Source organism: Ochotona princeps, unplaced genomic scaffold, assembly GCF_030435755.1.
Source record: "Ochotona princeps isolate mOchPri1 unplaced genomic scaffold, mOchPri1.hap1 HAP1_SCAFFOLD_158, whole genome shotgun sequence".
Taxonomy (NCBI): Eukaryota; Metazoa; Chordata; class Mammalia; order Lagomorpha; family Ochotonidae; genus Ochotona; species Ochotona princeps.
In genome coordinates, this window is record NW_026699935.1 from 10,001 (window position 1) to 22,500 (window position 12,500).

The window sequence follows — 12,500 nt, forward strand, 5'->3', positions numbered from 1 at the left end:
TTTTAGGGACTCAACTGGCCCAATGACGGCTTTGAGAGCAAGCCATGCCGGGCCCCTCTTCTTCCCTCTCCCATCCACCACATGACTGGACTGCCCTTCACCCCGGGCCGACTCTGGGGAGAGTCCCTCCTGCTTCTCCTTGGTAGCCTGGGATCTTGCTTAGTTAGCCTTGCGGGACGGGAGGGGGGGTTGTAGGGAGGGAGGGAGGGAGGGAGGGAGGGAGGGAGGGACGGCGTGGCAGAGATTTCTCTACCTCATGATGGCGAGACGGCCACCTACACGTAGATACCCACCACTGGCTGCCTGTGCTGTGGGCGGGGTCCCAAGCCCTTGGGCCAGCTTCTGCTGGAACGGAGAGAGGGACGTCTTTTCAGACCTACCTAGAGCGGCCTGGACTTCAGTGCCACTGCCACTGCCGCTGTCGTGCCACCATGCCCACCAAACCCAGAGTCTGCAAAGAGCGCTCTAGTGTCTGGGAAACCCCTCGATCTAGGTGCACATTGAATCGAAGGTGATGGAAATCATGTGTGTGGAGTTTAGCACGTGCGCCTACAAGGCTCTCATGACCGTGGTGCGGAGCATGCTACTTTTCCTACAAGTTTCCCTTAGGTTAGAAAACACTGGAAATGACATCTCTTCCCCCCCCCCACCACCACCACCACCACTCTCCATCGTTGTCTGTCCGGACACATTGTCTATCCTGACACGGTGTCGGTAAATTCCACTCACTCACTCACTCCCGGAATACAGATCATTCGAATTTACATTCGTGATTTCACCATTTATTTATTTATTTATTTTCTCCTCAATTCTCTCTCTGAGCTTTGGCTCAATATCTTGTCAAAATGCCATGTAAACACCTCTGGATGGGGCTCCGAGGCATATGGGTTTAGTTGTTGCTGTTGAGGTTCTGCGCACGTTTTGTCAGAAACGCTTAGTTCTCTCTCTCTCTCTCTCTCTCTCTCTCTCTCTCTCTCTCACACACACACACACACACACACACACACAGGTTTGAGGCCAAAGCTGTTGAAAAACCTGTTTGTATCCTAAACAGAGTTGTGTAGCGCTGAGAACCAGGATTCCATACTTTCTGTTCACCAACTTCTGAGTTCTCTAAGGCCTGCATTTGGGGGGGAAAGTTCTGAACTGACTGGTGAAGTGGTGGAAGATTCCTCTCTCTCTCTCTCTCTCTCTCTCTCTCTCTCTCTCTTTCCATTTTTTTTTTTAAACAAAGAAAAACTGGCAATGTTGTCACGGTGCTGGTGGAACCGCGGTTTCCACATTTTTGGCTCGCTCGCTCGCTCTCTAGCTCTCACCATCCTGTGTCATCTATGTCTGCTTATTGGAAGGACACAGCGACAAAGAGAAAAGGGAAGGAACTTGTGGGTGGAAGAATCTCTTCAAAGAGCTCGCTGTTTTGCTCGTCCTTGCCCCTCTCTCTTCCTCTCTCCTCTCTCGTCCTCTCTCTTCTTTCCTCCCATCTCCTCTGACACACCCGCTCCCCCCTTCACCGCTCCAAACAAACTAGCTCACAAATCTCTCTCTCTCTCTCTTCCTCTCTCTCTCTCCCATGATTGACTTGCAAATGAATAAATACAAGAGTCTTAAAATGTGGTGTTCACATTAAAGGAAAATGTAACTAGTTTTCTGCCCACTTCAATGTTCCACACTGTTGGGGTGGTGGTGGTGGTGGTGGTGGTGGTGGTGGAAATCTTATTTTGCCTTCAGTGGAGTGGAGAGAGAGAGAAAAAAAAAGAAGGCATTCAACACCAGGTTGTTGAAATCCACTAAATATTCCTAAGGGTGCAGTAATTGGGCAACCAGGTGGCAACATTTGGTCGCTACACCGCAACCCTGAGTGCGATTGTGCTGAGTCAGGTGAGAGAAAACAAACACTTAAAGCATGTATTTGATTTACTTGGAAGCCAGCCTGCTGAGTGATGGCTTGGTGGTGGTTGAGCGGGGGGGGGGGGGGGTGGGAGGAGGAAAGGGGCATGGGGGGGGGGACTTTGACAAATCTTCGCACACGTGGGTGGCACAACATGAATTCTTCTTTAAGGAGTCCCGAACAACCCAACTTTTTCCTTTTTCCTTTGCTCTCTCTACTTTCTCTGACCCCTTTGATCCCTGCACTAGGATGCTGTCAAGTAAAAAGCAGTCCTCTCCTATCAGTGGGTGCTGGCTAATGAACCACTGTGAGGGAAGCGAAACACATCGGAAAGTGGCTTGGTGATGGAATACGCTGGGGTGCACCAGTGACACCCAGGAGGAGAAAAGCCAAGCCAAAACAAAAAGTGCCTCCCTGCCTGATACCACCCTCCCCTCCCCCACAAGCCCCAGGGAAGGAAGGAGGGAGAGAAGCTGTGTTTCACTGATGGTGGGTGGGTCTTGTGTGTACGTCTTGCAAGTCACCTCCCCAATCCACATCTCCTTTCCCAGGCCAGAGCTAGAGCCAGAGCCAGGGTCCAGGGTCCAGGGACATGTAAGGAGAAGCATGGGGCAGGCAGGGCACCCGCACCCCGCCTCCTCGTCAGAATGAGCCTCTGTGTGTGTGTGTGTGGGGGGGTGTGCCCCAAGAAAGCAGCAGCCTTCGTTTCGGAAGCCACTGGCTTGAGGGACGCAACCTCTCATTCAATTCCAAGAGACCTCATTCATTGCCTTCATTGAAATGCAAATGGTTGGTTCAAAGTCCCGTTGTCTGCCAAAGGCTTCACTTTCTCTCCGCTCCACCCAGAGCCATACCTGCCCTCAGGCGTTTGTCAGTGAAAGGATCTGCCTCTCCGACTGGGGCAAAGGTCAGCCACAGTCGGTCACTCCCCTTCGCTCGCTCTGGAAGTGCAAAGTGGGATCTGGCCGCTGCTTTCTGACTCGCATGGGGCAGACCATGAGTGGTTCTCAGGAACGGCTCCCTTCTGATGTGGCCTTTCCATCGGCATTATTGATTCACTCTTCCATCCATCACCTTAACTATGTGAACGCGTGTTATTAACCTGTGCGTGTACTTCTGTCACTCAAACAAGCAGAACTGCTCAACATCAAGCATCCCTCCCTCTCAATAGAACGATCTAGCTGAACCGATTACTCAAAACACAGAGAGGAACCCCTTACCTGTCCTTGTGCAGGTGCGCGGGGCGGGGGTGGAGGGGCGGTGGGAGGGGTTGCAGGAATATACTAGGCCTGTGCCCCGTGCCAGGCCCGGTTCTCTGCTTGGATCGGCGTTGGACCGAGCGACCAGGACACAGCAGTCCAGAGCCTTACTTACATCTCACAGTCGGTGCCTGTTCAGAAAAAACAATTCCTCCATCCATCCATCCATCCATCCATCCATCCATTTTATTTTTATTGAAACTCAGATATATATAGAGAGAGAAGGAGAGACAGAAAGAAATATCTCCTGCCCGCTGGCTGGTTCACTCCCCAAGTGGCCACCATGCTTCATAAAACTCATTTCTTATCCAGTTATAATTTCATTAAAATATCTCATGTTTCCCAATTGGATAAAAAACAAATGGTATCTAAAAGTCTGCATACGAACCAGCGTCGCAGCCCTATGATTTTATCCAAATGAAAATGCATATGAGAGAGTTATTTGCACCCTTACAGCTATCACAGCTCAATTCACAATAGCCAGATACGGGATCAACACAGATACCCATCAGCGGGTGACAGAATAAAGAAAATGTGGCACACAAACACTATAGAATACTACCCATTCATAAAAATTAATGAAATTGTAAAACCTGATATACTTTTTTTAAAAATTATTTTTTAATAATCTTACTTGGTTGATTAGGGAACAGAGTGTCAAGGGCTACAGGGTGAAAGTGGGAAATACCATTGTTTCCACATCAATATCATTTTACCCTGTATCTGGGGTCAGGGGAAAAAAAAAAAAAAAAAAAAAAAGGGAAAAGCCCCACCCAACCTCCCACCCATCCCAGATCCCCAACGGGAGGCACGCTCTGAGGCTCCTGCTCATACAGTTCTGATAGTTCATCAGTTCTGGACTGCTGCCAATGTCTCAGTTCCAATCGCAATGAACCCTATTCAGAATCCACTGGCTGACAGTCTCTTCATGGTTGGGGTTCTAAGATCAGCAGTTCAGTTGGAGGGATCTCTCTCCAAAGAAACTTCATCTGAGATGATCACAGGCCTGATTCCTGCGCGAGTCTGCTAGTACACAGTCCAACACCGTCCGTCACACCGATCGGCTTATGATCATGCTGGTCGTTGGGATTGCCGGGTTCGTTCTGTTTCCAGGCCTGTCTTCCTCGTGAACCGACGGGTGTCGTAGTCCGGTTCGATCCTGCCCGCTTCATATTCGGTCCTCACGCAGACCGGTTGGAGCTGCAGCCTAGTCGGGAAGTAGTTGTCCAGCAGGGGAGCCCACATTCCCCTGTCAGCTTTGCCTCCTCCCCCTGACTATCACATGTGCTGTTTGGGCGCTGCAACCACATCTGGTACGGCTCACCTCACCTTGGCATTCCTTATTGTGTACTAGTATGTGTCGCAACCGAACCTGGCTCGACCCACACTCTGTTCTGGCGCTCGGACTCACCAGCGGGTGATGTGAACAGGTTCAGCCTGGTCTTGCCCCCAATCCATGCCATGTGTATACCAGTGGGATAATTTCCATAGCCTGTTCTGGGCTGTTTCCTATTTGTGCTGCTTGCGCTTACCTGCAGGGACTGTGTCCTGCCAGAGGAGTTGCCCAGGCTCCTCCATCAGAAACTCTCCCAGTGCCAGGTTTCACGCATACCAGTGGGTCCATGAGCCAGCCCTGTTCAGTCCACCTCCTGTCCTAGCAGGAACAGTGGTGTTTCCTGACTGTTCTTCAACCCAATCTGGTTCTTATTGTTGGACGGTGAAGGATCCTGAGGTGGAGCCGGCAGCCACACGCCAGTCAGGAGGACCCTGTGCGCGCGTGCGCGTGTCTGTGTGTGTGAGTGTGTGTGTGTGTGTGTGGTTGGGAGGGGTGTGTGTGTGTGTGTGTGTGTGTGTGTGTGTGTGTGTGTGGTTGGGAGGGGTGTTGCTGAGAGAAGGAGAGACAGAAAGAAATATCTCCTGCCCGCTGGCTGGTTCCCTCCCCAAGTGGTCGGGGCTGAGCAGAACCAAAACCAGGAGCCGGGAGCTTCTTCCCGGTCGGTCTCCGCCACACAGGCGGCTGCCGATACCGAAGGCTTTGTGCCATCCTCGACCGCTTTTCCAGGCCACAGGCAGGGAGCTGGACGGAAGTGGGGCAGCTGGGACTCGAACCGGCACCCGTATGGGATCTCGGCACGTACAGGCCGAGAAATGGAGCCACTAGGCAACCGCACACGCCTGGCCCAAGCAACAACTCTTGCCTTCCCCTCGTCTTCTTGTCTGGTCCGGGGAGATGCACGCTGTCGACATCTCTGGCCCAGGCCTTGTATGTTTGGCACATACGGCCTGATGATCTATGGGTAGCTTGCTGTTTTAGTTCAGGCAGGCCTTAACGTGCTCTCCGACGGGAGCTACGGCCTAGCTGACAGGAGGAGTGCCTGCCTGCCTGCCTGCCTGCCTGCCTGCCTGCCTGGCGTTCCCCTAGCAGGCTGGCGGGCTCCCAGCCCCAGATCTTGGGACCGTCTGGGGGCTAATGCGGTCCGGCCGGCCTGCCTGATGTAATTTTTTCACCCAGGCAGTCCCGGCGCTTTGCTGACAGCTGGGTGTTGTGGCCTAATCCGGCTGGCCCGCCCGCCCGCCCGCCCGCCCGCAACGCACCCACCCACCCGCCCAGCCATTTTGGCTCTCTTTTTGCCTGACTGGGTGCAGCGCCCTAACTTGATTCCGGTTCTCACGCTCCCTCTCCACCACCCCCACCGCACCACCCCCGGTTCTTGCGTGCGCCAGTGGGTGCTGTGGCACAATCTGAGATGGCCCACCACCAGTCCCAGCTATCGCCATTGGGCTGGGGTACGGCAACCTAGCCTGGCCTGGTCCATCCCCAGCCCTCCTGCGAACTGTGGGGTGCTAGCCAGTTCACAGTTCAATCCAGCCTGGCTTGCGCCCCAACCCGGCCTGGCTAATTATATGTGTGTTTTGGAAGGCAGCTCTTCTCTGCGTTCACATCTATCTTTCTTTTCTTTAGGATTTAGTCACTAGGCTAACATGCCGGCCGGACCCAACCAACCAACTAACCAACCAACCAACCCCTTGTCTTTGATGGACCGTGGGTGGGTGGGTGGGTGGGGTGTGGAGGCGGAAGAGTTGGAGGGTCAGCTCACCATCTCTTATTCTGCGGAACTGAAGGGAAAGGGTGCTCTGAGGGAGAGACTGGGGCACCTGTGCCTGAGTTGTGGGTGTTGTGTGCGGTCGGCTCTGCGGACAAGTCAAGGGGACTTGAGGACGGCAGAGCAGGAGGACATATGGGCTGGCCTGTGCCCTTCCTGCCCGAGGATTTCTCTGGTGGATTGGGAATGAAAGGCCACTATGCCGACGTGAAGGCCTCACAGGTGGCCTTACCTGACACCTACTTCTCCCTCCATGTTCTGGATCCTGGCCAGGAACCACTCAGCGTGCAACCACTTCTGCTCACAAATTGGAAAGAGAAAGCTGTGTGATGCCCCCTCCTGGGATAGAGAGAGAGAGAGAGAGAGAGAGAGAGAGAGAGAGAGAGAGAGAGAGAGAGAGGTGAAGAGGCCCAATCCCAGCCTGGCTGCTCCCTTTCTCCTTTTCCTCATCTGGACCTTACCTGCAAATGGGGAACAGAGAAGACTGAATTGTTGTCACATTCTCACTAACTCAATTTCAATCTCTCTCTCTCTCTCTCTCTCTCTCTCTCTCTCTCTCTTTCTCTCTCTCTCTCTCTCTCCCCCTCTTTTCCTCTCTCTCCTTTCACATCCCTAACCTGTTTCCATGGCACATCCTTTCTGTCCCTGAGGAACTTCTTGGGTCTTGCAAGAGCTCACAGGAAGGACAGGCAGACGCAAGGGCGCTGCAGAATAGCTTCACTGGCTTTTCCTCCACTTTCATGTCCCTGTGGCTCCACTTCTGATCTAGCTCCCTGTTTGTGCCCTGGGAAAACAGCGGAGGGTGGTCCAAGTGTACGGGACCCTGCACCTGTGTGGGAGGCCTGGAAGAAACTCCCAGCGCCTGGATTCGGATCGGATCCAGTCAGCTCCGGCCGTGGTTGTGGCCATTTGGGGAGTGCACCGGCGGATGGAAATCTTTCTGTCCGTCTGTCTCTCCTTCTCTCTGCAAATCTGCCTTCCCAATGAAAATAAGTCAACCTCAAGGCCAAATAAATAAATAAAAATAAAACTAGAGAACAGAAAGTGAAAGCAAGACAGTGGGGGATACTGGCATTGTGGCACCGCACACACGCTCAACAGCCTGTCAGCAGACACACTGGCCTTGCCGTATGGGAACACCGATTTCATCTTGTTCCTGGCTCCTGGCTTCGGCCTAGCTTGGCCTCAGCTGCTGTGACACAGGAGGGAGAGAGCCCTTCCACACTTTGTGACAATACCGCCTAGGGAGGGACATCCAGGAGAGACAAGGGTGGAGGAAAGGTCTCTTGGCACATATTGTGGGAACGGACTTGGGGTGAGGCGCTGACTGGGTTGTAGCTGTGTGTGTATAGGGAAATCTTTGCTGTACCAATGTGGTTGGGGACATTGAGATGGACTGAACCGGGTTTCTGATTTTTGTGAGACAGTCTTCTCTCTCTCTCTCTCTCTCTCTCTCTCTCTCTCTCTCTCTCTCTCTCTCTCTCTCTTTCTCTCTCATTACTGGATGAGGTTCCCCGGGAGAGCTGGGCTTGGAAAAACGTGGCCCAAGGGATGAATCTGGAACTGACCCCTGGGCTCGAGACTCAGTGTTGTCGTTGTGATCTCTTGTCTTTGCTCTTCCTGCTCCCCCATCCTTCATCTTCCCCGTCCCATCGCAACCCCAACTGACTCCAAACCAGAAACCCCAGCGTGTTTCAAGAATCCACTCGTGCTGTCTGCGCGCCATCTAGTGGCCACAGTATCGGATCGGACAAGAGGCGAAAGCCAAGATGGCGCTGACGGCAGAAGCCAAGATGGCGCCCGCGTCTGAACAAGTCTCGCGAGGCCTCGGGGTGGTGGTCGGCGTGGAGTTTGGGGGGGTCGAGGAAGGAGGAGGGAGGGAGGGAGGGAGGGAGGGAGGGAGAGAGTCGGTCTGGCGCAGGCGCAGTAAGCACAGTCGGGCTTCTGGCTTGCTGGCTGAGCAGTGGCGGCGGTGCCGGCGGTGGGGGGAGGGGGGAGGGGGGGAGGGGGGAGGGGGCCGCGGCGGCAGAAACCGTCCTTCCGCCGGGCCGGGACTGCACTGTGCGCGCCTCTCTAGGTGCTCCTGCCACGTCCAGGCGGGGGGATCTGTTACCTTCCCAGGGATGTTGCCTTAGTTCTTTCTTCTTGGATCTCTCCATTCCTTTTAGGCTCTGTTTCTCTCTCTCTCTCTCTCTTTCTCTGTTTTGCTCGCCGATTCCCGCTTTCCTCTCTTTCTTTCTTTCGCTTTCTCCTTTTCACTGTCTCCTCTCCTTCTACCACTCCCCTACATCTCCTAGAATTTCACTTGTGACTCCCACCTTTACTTGACAGTCTTCATCCTTACATTCTCTGCCTTCCCCTAGGTTGTTCTTGAGTTGTTTTTTCTCGTTCAATCTTTATAGGCCTTTCTCTCGCGTCCTCATTCTGGATTTATTTTCTTCCCTCATCGGTGTGTGTCTGGCCGTTGTACCTGCGTGTGTGTGTGTGTGTGTGTGTGTGTGTGTGTGTGTTCTCCCCTAATGTTTCCATTGCTTCCCTTTATGTTGTCTTTCTCTTTTCTTAGTTTTTGTCTTTCTTCTTCTTCTTCTTTTTTTTTTTTTTGTATTCTTACCTTTGCCTTCCTTTCAGTTCTCATTCTCTCCTCCCCCCAGCCCCCCCCCCCCCCCCGTTTCTCTCTCCCTTTTCTCTCTCTCTCAATGTCGGTGTTTTCATTTTATTTTCTGTCTGCCTTCTTCCTTTACCTTTGGCTTCCTTGGTCCTTCTTAACTTGTTTCTCTCTTCTCTTTCAATCTATATATGTTTTTCTCTCGCGTCCTCATGCTGGATTTATTATCTTGCCTCATCTGTTTTACTCGTGTGTGTCTGTTTTTTTTTTTTTTTCCCCCAAAAAATTTTGTTCTACTGTGTCCATTGCTTCCCTTTATGTTGTCTTTCTCCTTTCCTAGATTTTGGTCTTCCTGGTTTTTTTTTTTTCTTTCTTTCTTTCTTAGTTTTGCCTTCCTTTCAGTTCTCATTCTCTCTCCCCCCCCCCCCCCGTTTCTCTCTCCCTTTTCTCTCTCAATGTCGGTGTTTTCATTTTATTTTCTGTCTGCCGTTTTCCTTTACCTGTGTGTGACCAAGTCTATCCACCCTTCCCCCAAGACTGTACTGATAGGTCAGATGTATCCTGTCACAGTAGATGCGTGGTCACTCACTACTACAACTCGATTCTCCCCAAGCCACGCGACCTGGTGTTCCATGCATCAACACCGAATGTTAACATTTCACCAGTGACGGTCACGACACAGTTTGGTTCTAAATGAGAGGCAAGGCAAAGCAACCGACCTGGCGGCCGGGACCAGCCAGCACCCCCTGCGAGGGGAGGGAGGGAGGGAGGCAGTGACACACATTTCCCTGCCTATCTCGGCTTCATTGCCTGGCTGCGTGCATCCAGCGTGCTGTCCCTTTGTCCCTTGGTGCTGGCTGTCTGACTCCACCTGGTGGCAGCCGTGCTGTAGCTGTAGAGCATTCTGGAGCCGGCAAGGGCGAGCAAGTGGGTGGAGAGCCCGGGACAGGATGTGACAAAGTCCCCAAGCTGCAGGCGGGAGAGTCCCAGCCCTGCTGGGACCTTGGTGGCTCGTGTGCTGTTCGGAGATTGAGCCTGGAGGCTTGCAAGTGAGCAGGCAGGCAGCTGCGGGGGTGGGTAGGTGTCTGCTCGCTCCCGATTGTAACCGGGCTGGAGTACCGCTAGAGTGCATGGGGTCGACCAGCACACCCTTTTATCACTGCCACCGTGCACTAGGGGACTCGATCGGGGCCGTCGGCGGGGCTGCGAGGCCACGGCCACCGGCCCGACACTTGTCGCCTGCACTAGGGGACCCGGCCGGGACCGTTGGCGGGGCTGAGGCCCTGGGCCGCCGGCCCAGACGCTTGTCGCCTGCACAAGGGGACCCGGTCGGGGCCGTCGGCGGGGCTGCGAGGCCACGGCCACCGGCCCGACACTTGTCACCCGCACCCTAGGGGACCTGGTCGGGGCCGTTGGCGGGGCTGCGAGGCCACGGCCACCGGCCCGACACTTGTCGCCTGCACTAGGGGACCCGGCCGGGGCCGTTGGCGGGGCTGAGGCCCTGGGCCGCCGGCCCGACACTTGTCACCCGCACCCTAGGGGGACCTGGTCGGGGCCGTTGGTGGGGCTGTAGAGTTGTTTGCTTTTCTCTAACTCCTGGGGTCGACCAGGTGGCCACAGGAGCATGCCCTGTGGGCGATGGCTGTGTTTTTGGGGACTTGTGACCCGGGCCCCCATCTGAGGGGCGGCTGTGTCCCATAGGTTGTCCCTGTTGTCCCCTGGAAGGGCATTTCTACACCTGCAGTTGTCATTTTGGATCTGCAGGTAGGTGCTGACACGCTGTCTCCTGGTGACTGTCACCGGAAGAGCTGGGCCCCTGGGTTCGCGTCTGGGGCGGTAGGGGGGGGAGCGCGATGGGCTGCCGGCGGCCTGGCGCTGGACTGCGTTCCCCCTGCCCATCCGGTGCCGAGCTCCCTGCCTGGGTTCGTGCGGGAGCTTGGTGTGCGATCCTGGCTTAGCCCTGCGACGGTGCCACCATCTCCGGCTTAGAATTTGCCCCGAGAGCGGCAGAGGTGAGGCTGGGCGCTGGGTCCTATACCCGTGTCCGTCTTCTGCCGCAGGTGGCCCGCTGCGTAGTGGTGGCTGACAGAACCCCCTCAGAACTGAGTCTCAGTGGTCGTCGGCCTTATGCCGCGTGTGCGTGTCAGGCGTTCCTCCGCTGGGGTTGGCCACCGCTGCTGAAGAGGCAAGGGGCTGGCGAGGCTGCCGACGGACCCCCCCTGGCAGCTGTCCTCGCTGGGCGTGACCCCCTGTGCCTCGCGTGATGTCATAATCCTAGACCGAGACTTGACCGATGTGGTGATGTGGCGCTCTCCTGGGCCGGGCCTAAGCCGCTTACAGACGAGGGACGGCCATTCATGGCGAATGCTGCCGAGCTGCTCGTTCTGTCTTGCGGGCTCCTGGTTCCTCTTTCCCCTGCCTCGGCGTGGTGGGAGAGGCCAGGGGTGCGGAATCCGGCTCGATCTCCGCTCCCTCTGCCTTGTGCCGCCTGAAGGTGCTGGCGTTGGGGGTCCAGGCGGGGGTCCTCGGACGTGGCGGACACCCTTCGCCCTCTGCCGTGTCGGTGTGTCATGGTGTGTGGGCGGGCCCCGTCCCGCGGTGGTGGTGCGGGGCTTGTCTGGCAGAGTCTGACCCTGCTCAGCTCTCTGCGGTGCTCCTGGAGCGGTCCAGGTCGTTTGCCTCTCAGGCGCCTGGAACCGAGTGGTGCCGTCGCTCCTTCACTGCCCCGGTGTGCTCTCTCCCGGGTGTGCCGTCGCAGCCTCGCTGGTGTGTGCTGCTTGGTGCGTGGGAGTCCCTGGGGGGTCGAGGCGGTAAGGAAGAGGTAGCGTGGGTGCAGCGCAGGCCCGTCGCCGCCGCCGCTGCTGCTGCCGCCTGTGGCCTTGCTTGGCCGCTGGTGTCCCCTGCGCGTCTGTGGGGGCAGGTGGCTTCCTTTCCTCTACCGCAGACCCCTCCGCCCGGCTTCGGGCTCGCCCCGCGGGTTGGGTGTTGCTCCCTCGAAGGGCCCTCTCGGCCTGGTGAGAGGTGCGCTCGGGGTTGGTGGGGTGCGGCCCACCTTCGGTGAGAAAAGTCTTCTCTAGCGATCCGACAGGGACGTGCCTTACGTGATGGGGTGCCGTATCCCCCGCTTGTCGCCGCCGTTCCTTCCCTCCTGGTGTGTGTCGGTAGCCACGCTGCTGACGACGCGGATGGCTCGGGTTCGTTGTGCGTTAGGTGGCGATGGTCGCTCGTTCCCTCCGCCCTCCCCTCGGGGAGTGTGTGGGGGTTACGCGTGGGCTCTTCCGGCCCCCTTCCGCTGGGGGCCGGACGCTGCCTCTCGCACCTCTACCTCGCCGTGGCCCGTGCCTCCCCCCTCTGGGTCGGGGGAGGGTCCCGCTGGGCCGGGCCGGGTGTGTCCCGGTGCCTACTGTGGGCCTGACGGAGGGGCTCCTGTGGTCGCTCGCACGCACGCGGTGCGCGTGTGTCGCCTCCGGTGTGTGGCCTTCCGCTTGCCACCTGGGGCCCTGGGGTTGTGTGTGGCTTTGTCCCGTGCTCCCCCTGTGGCCCTGGTGGTGGGGTGGCTCTGCTCGCTTCCCGCCCTGGGCTTGCCGTTGGCCCGCTGGCCGGTCACCGCCGGCGAGGGGTGGTGCGGTGGGGCCACGGGTTTG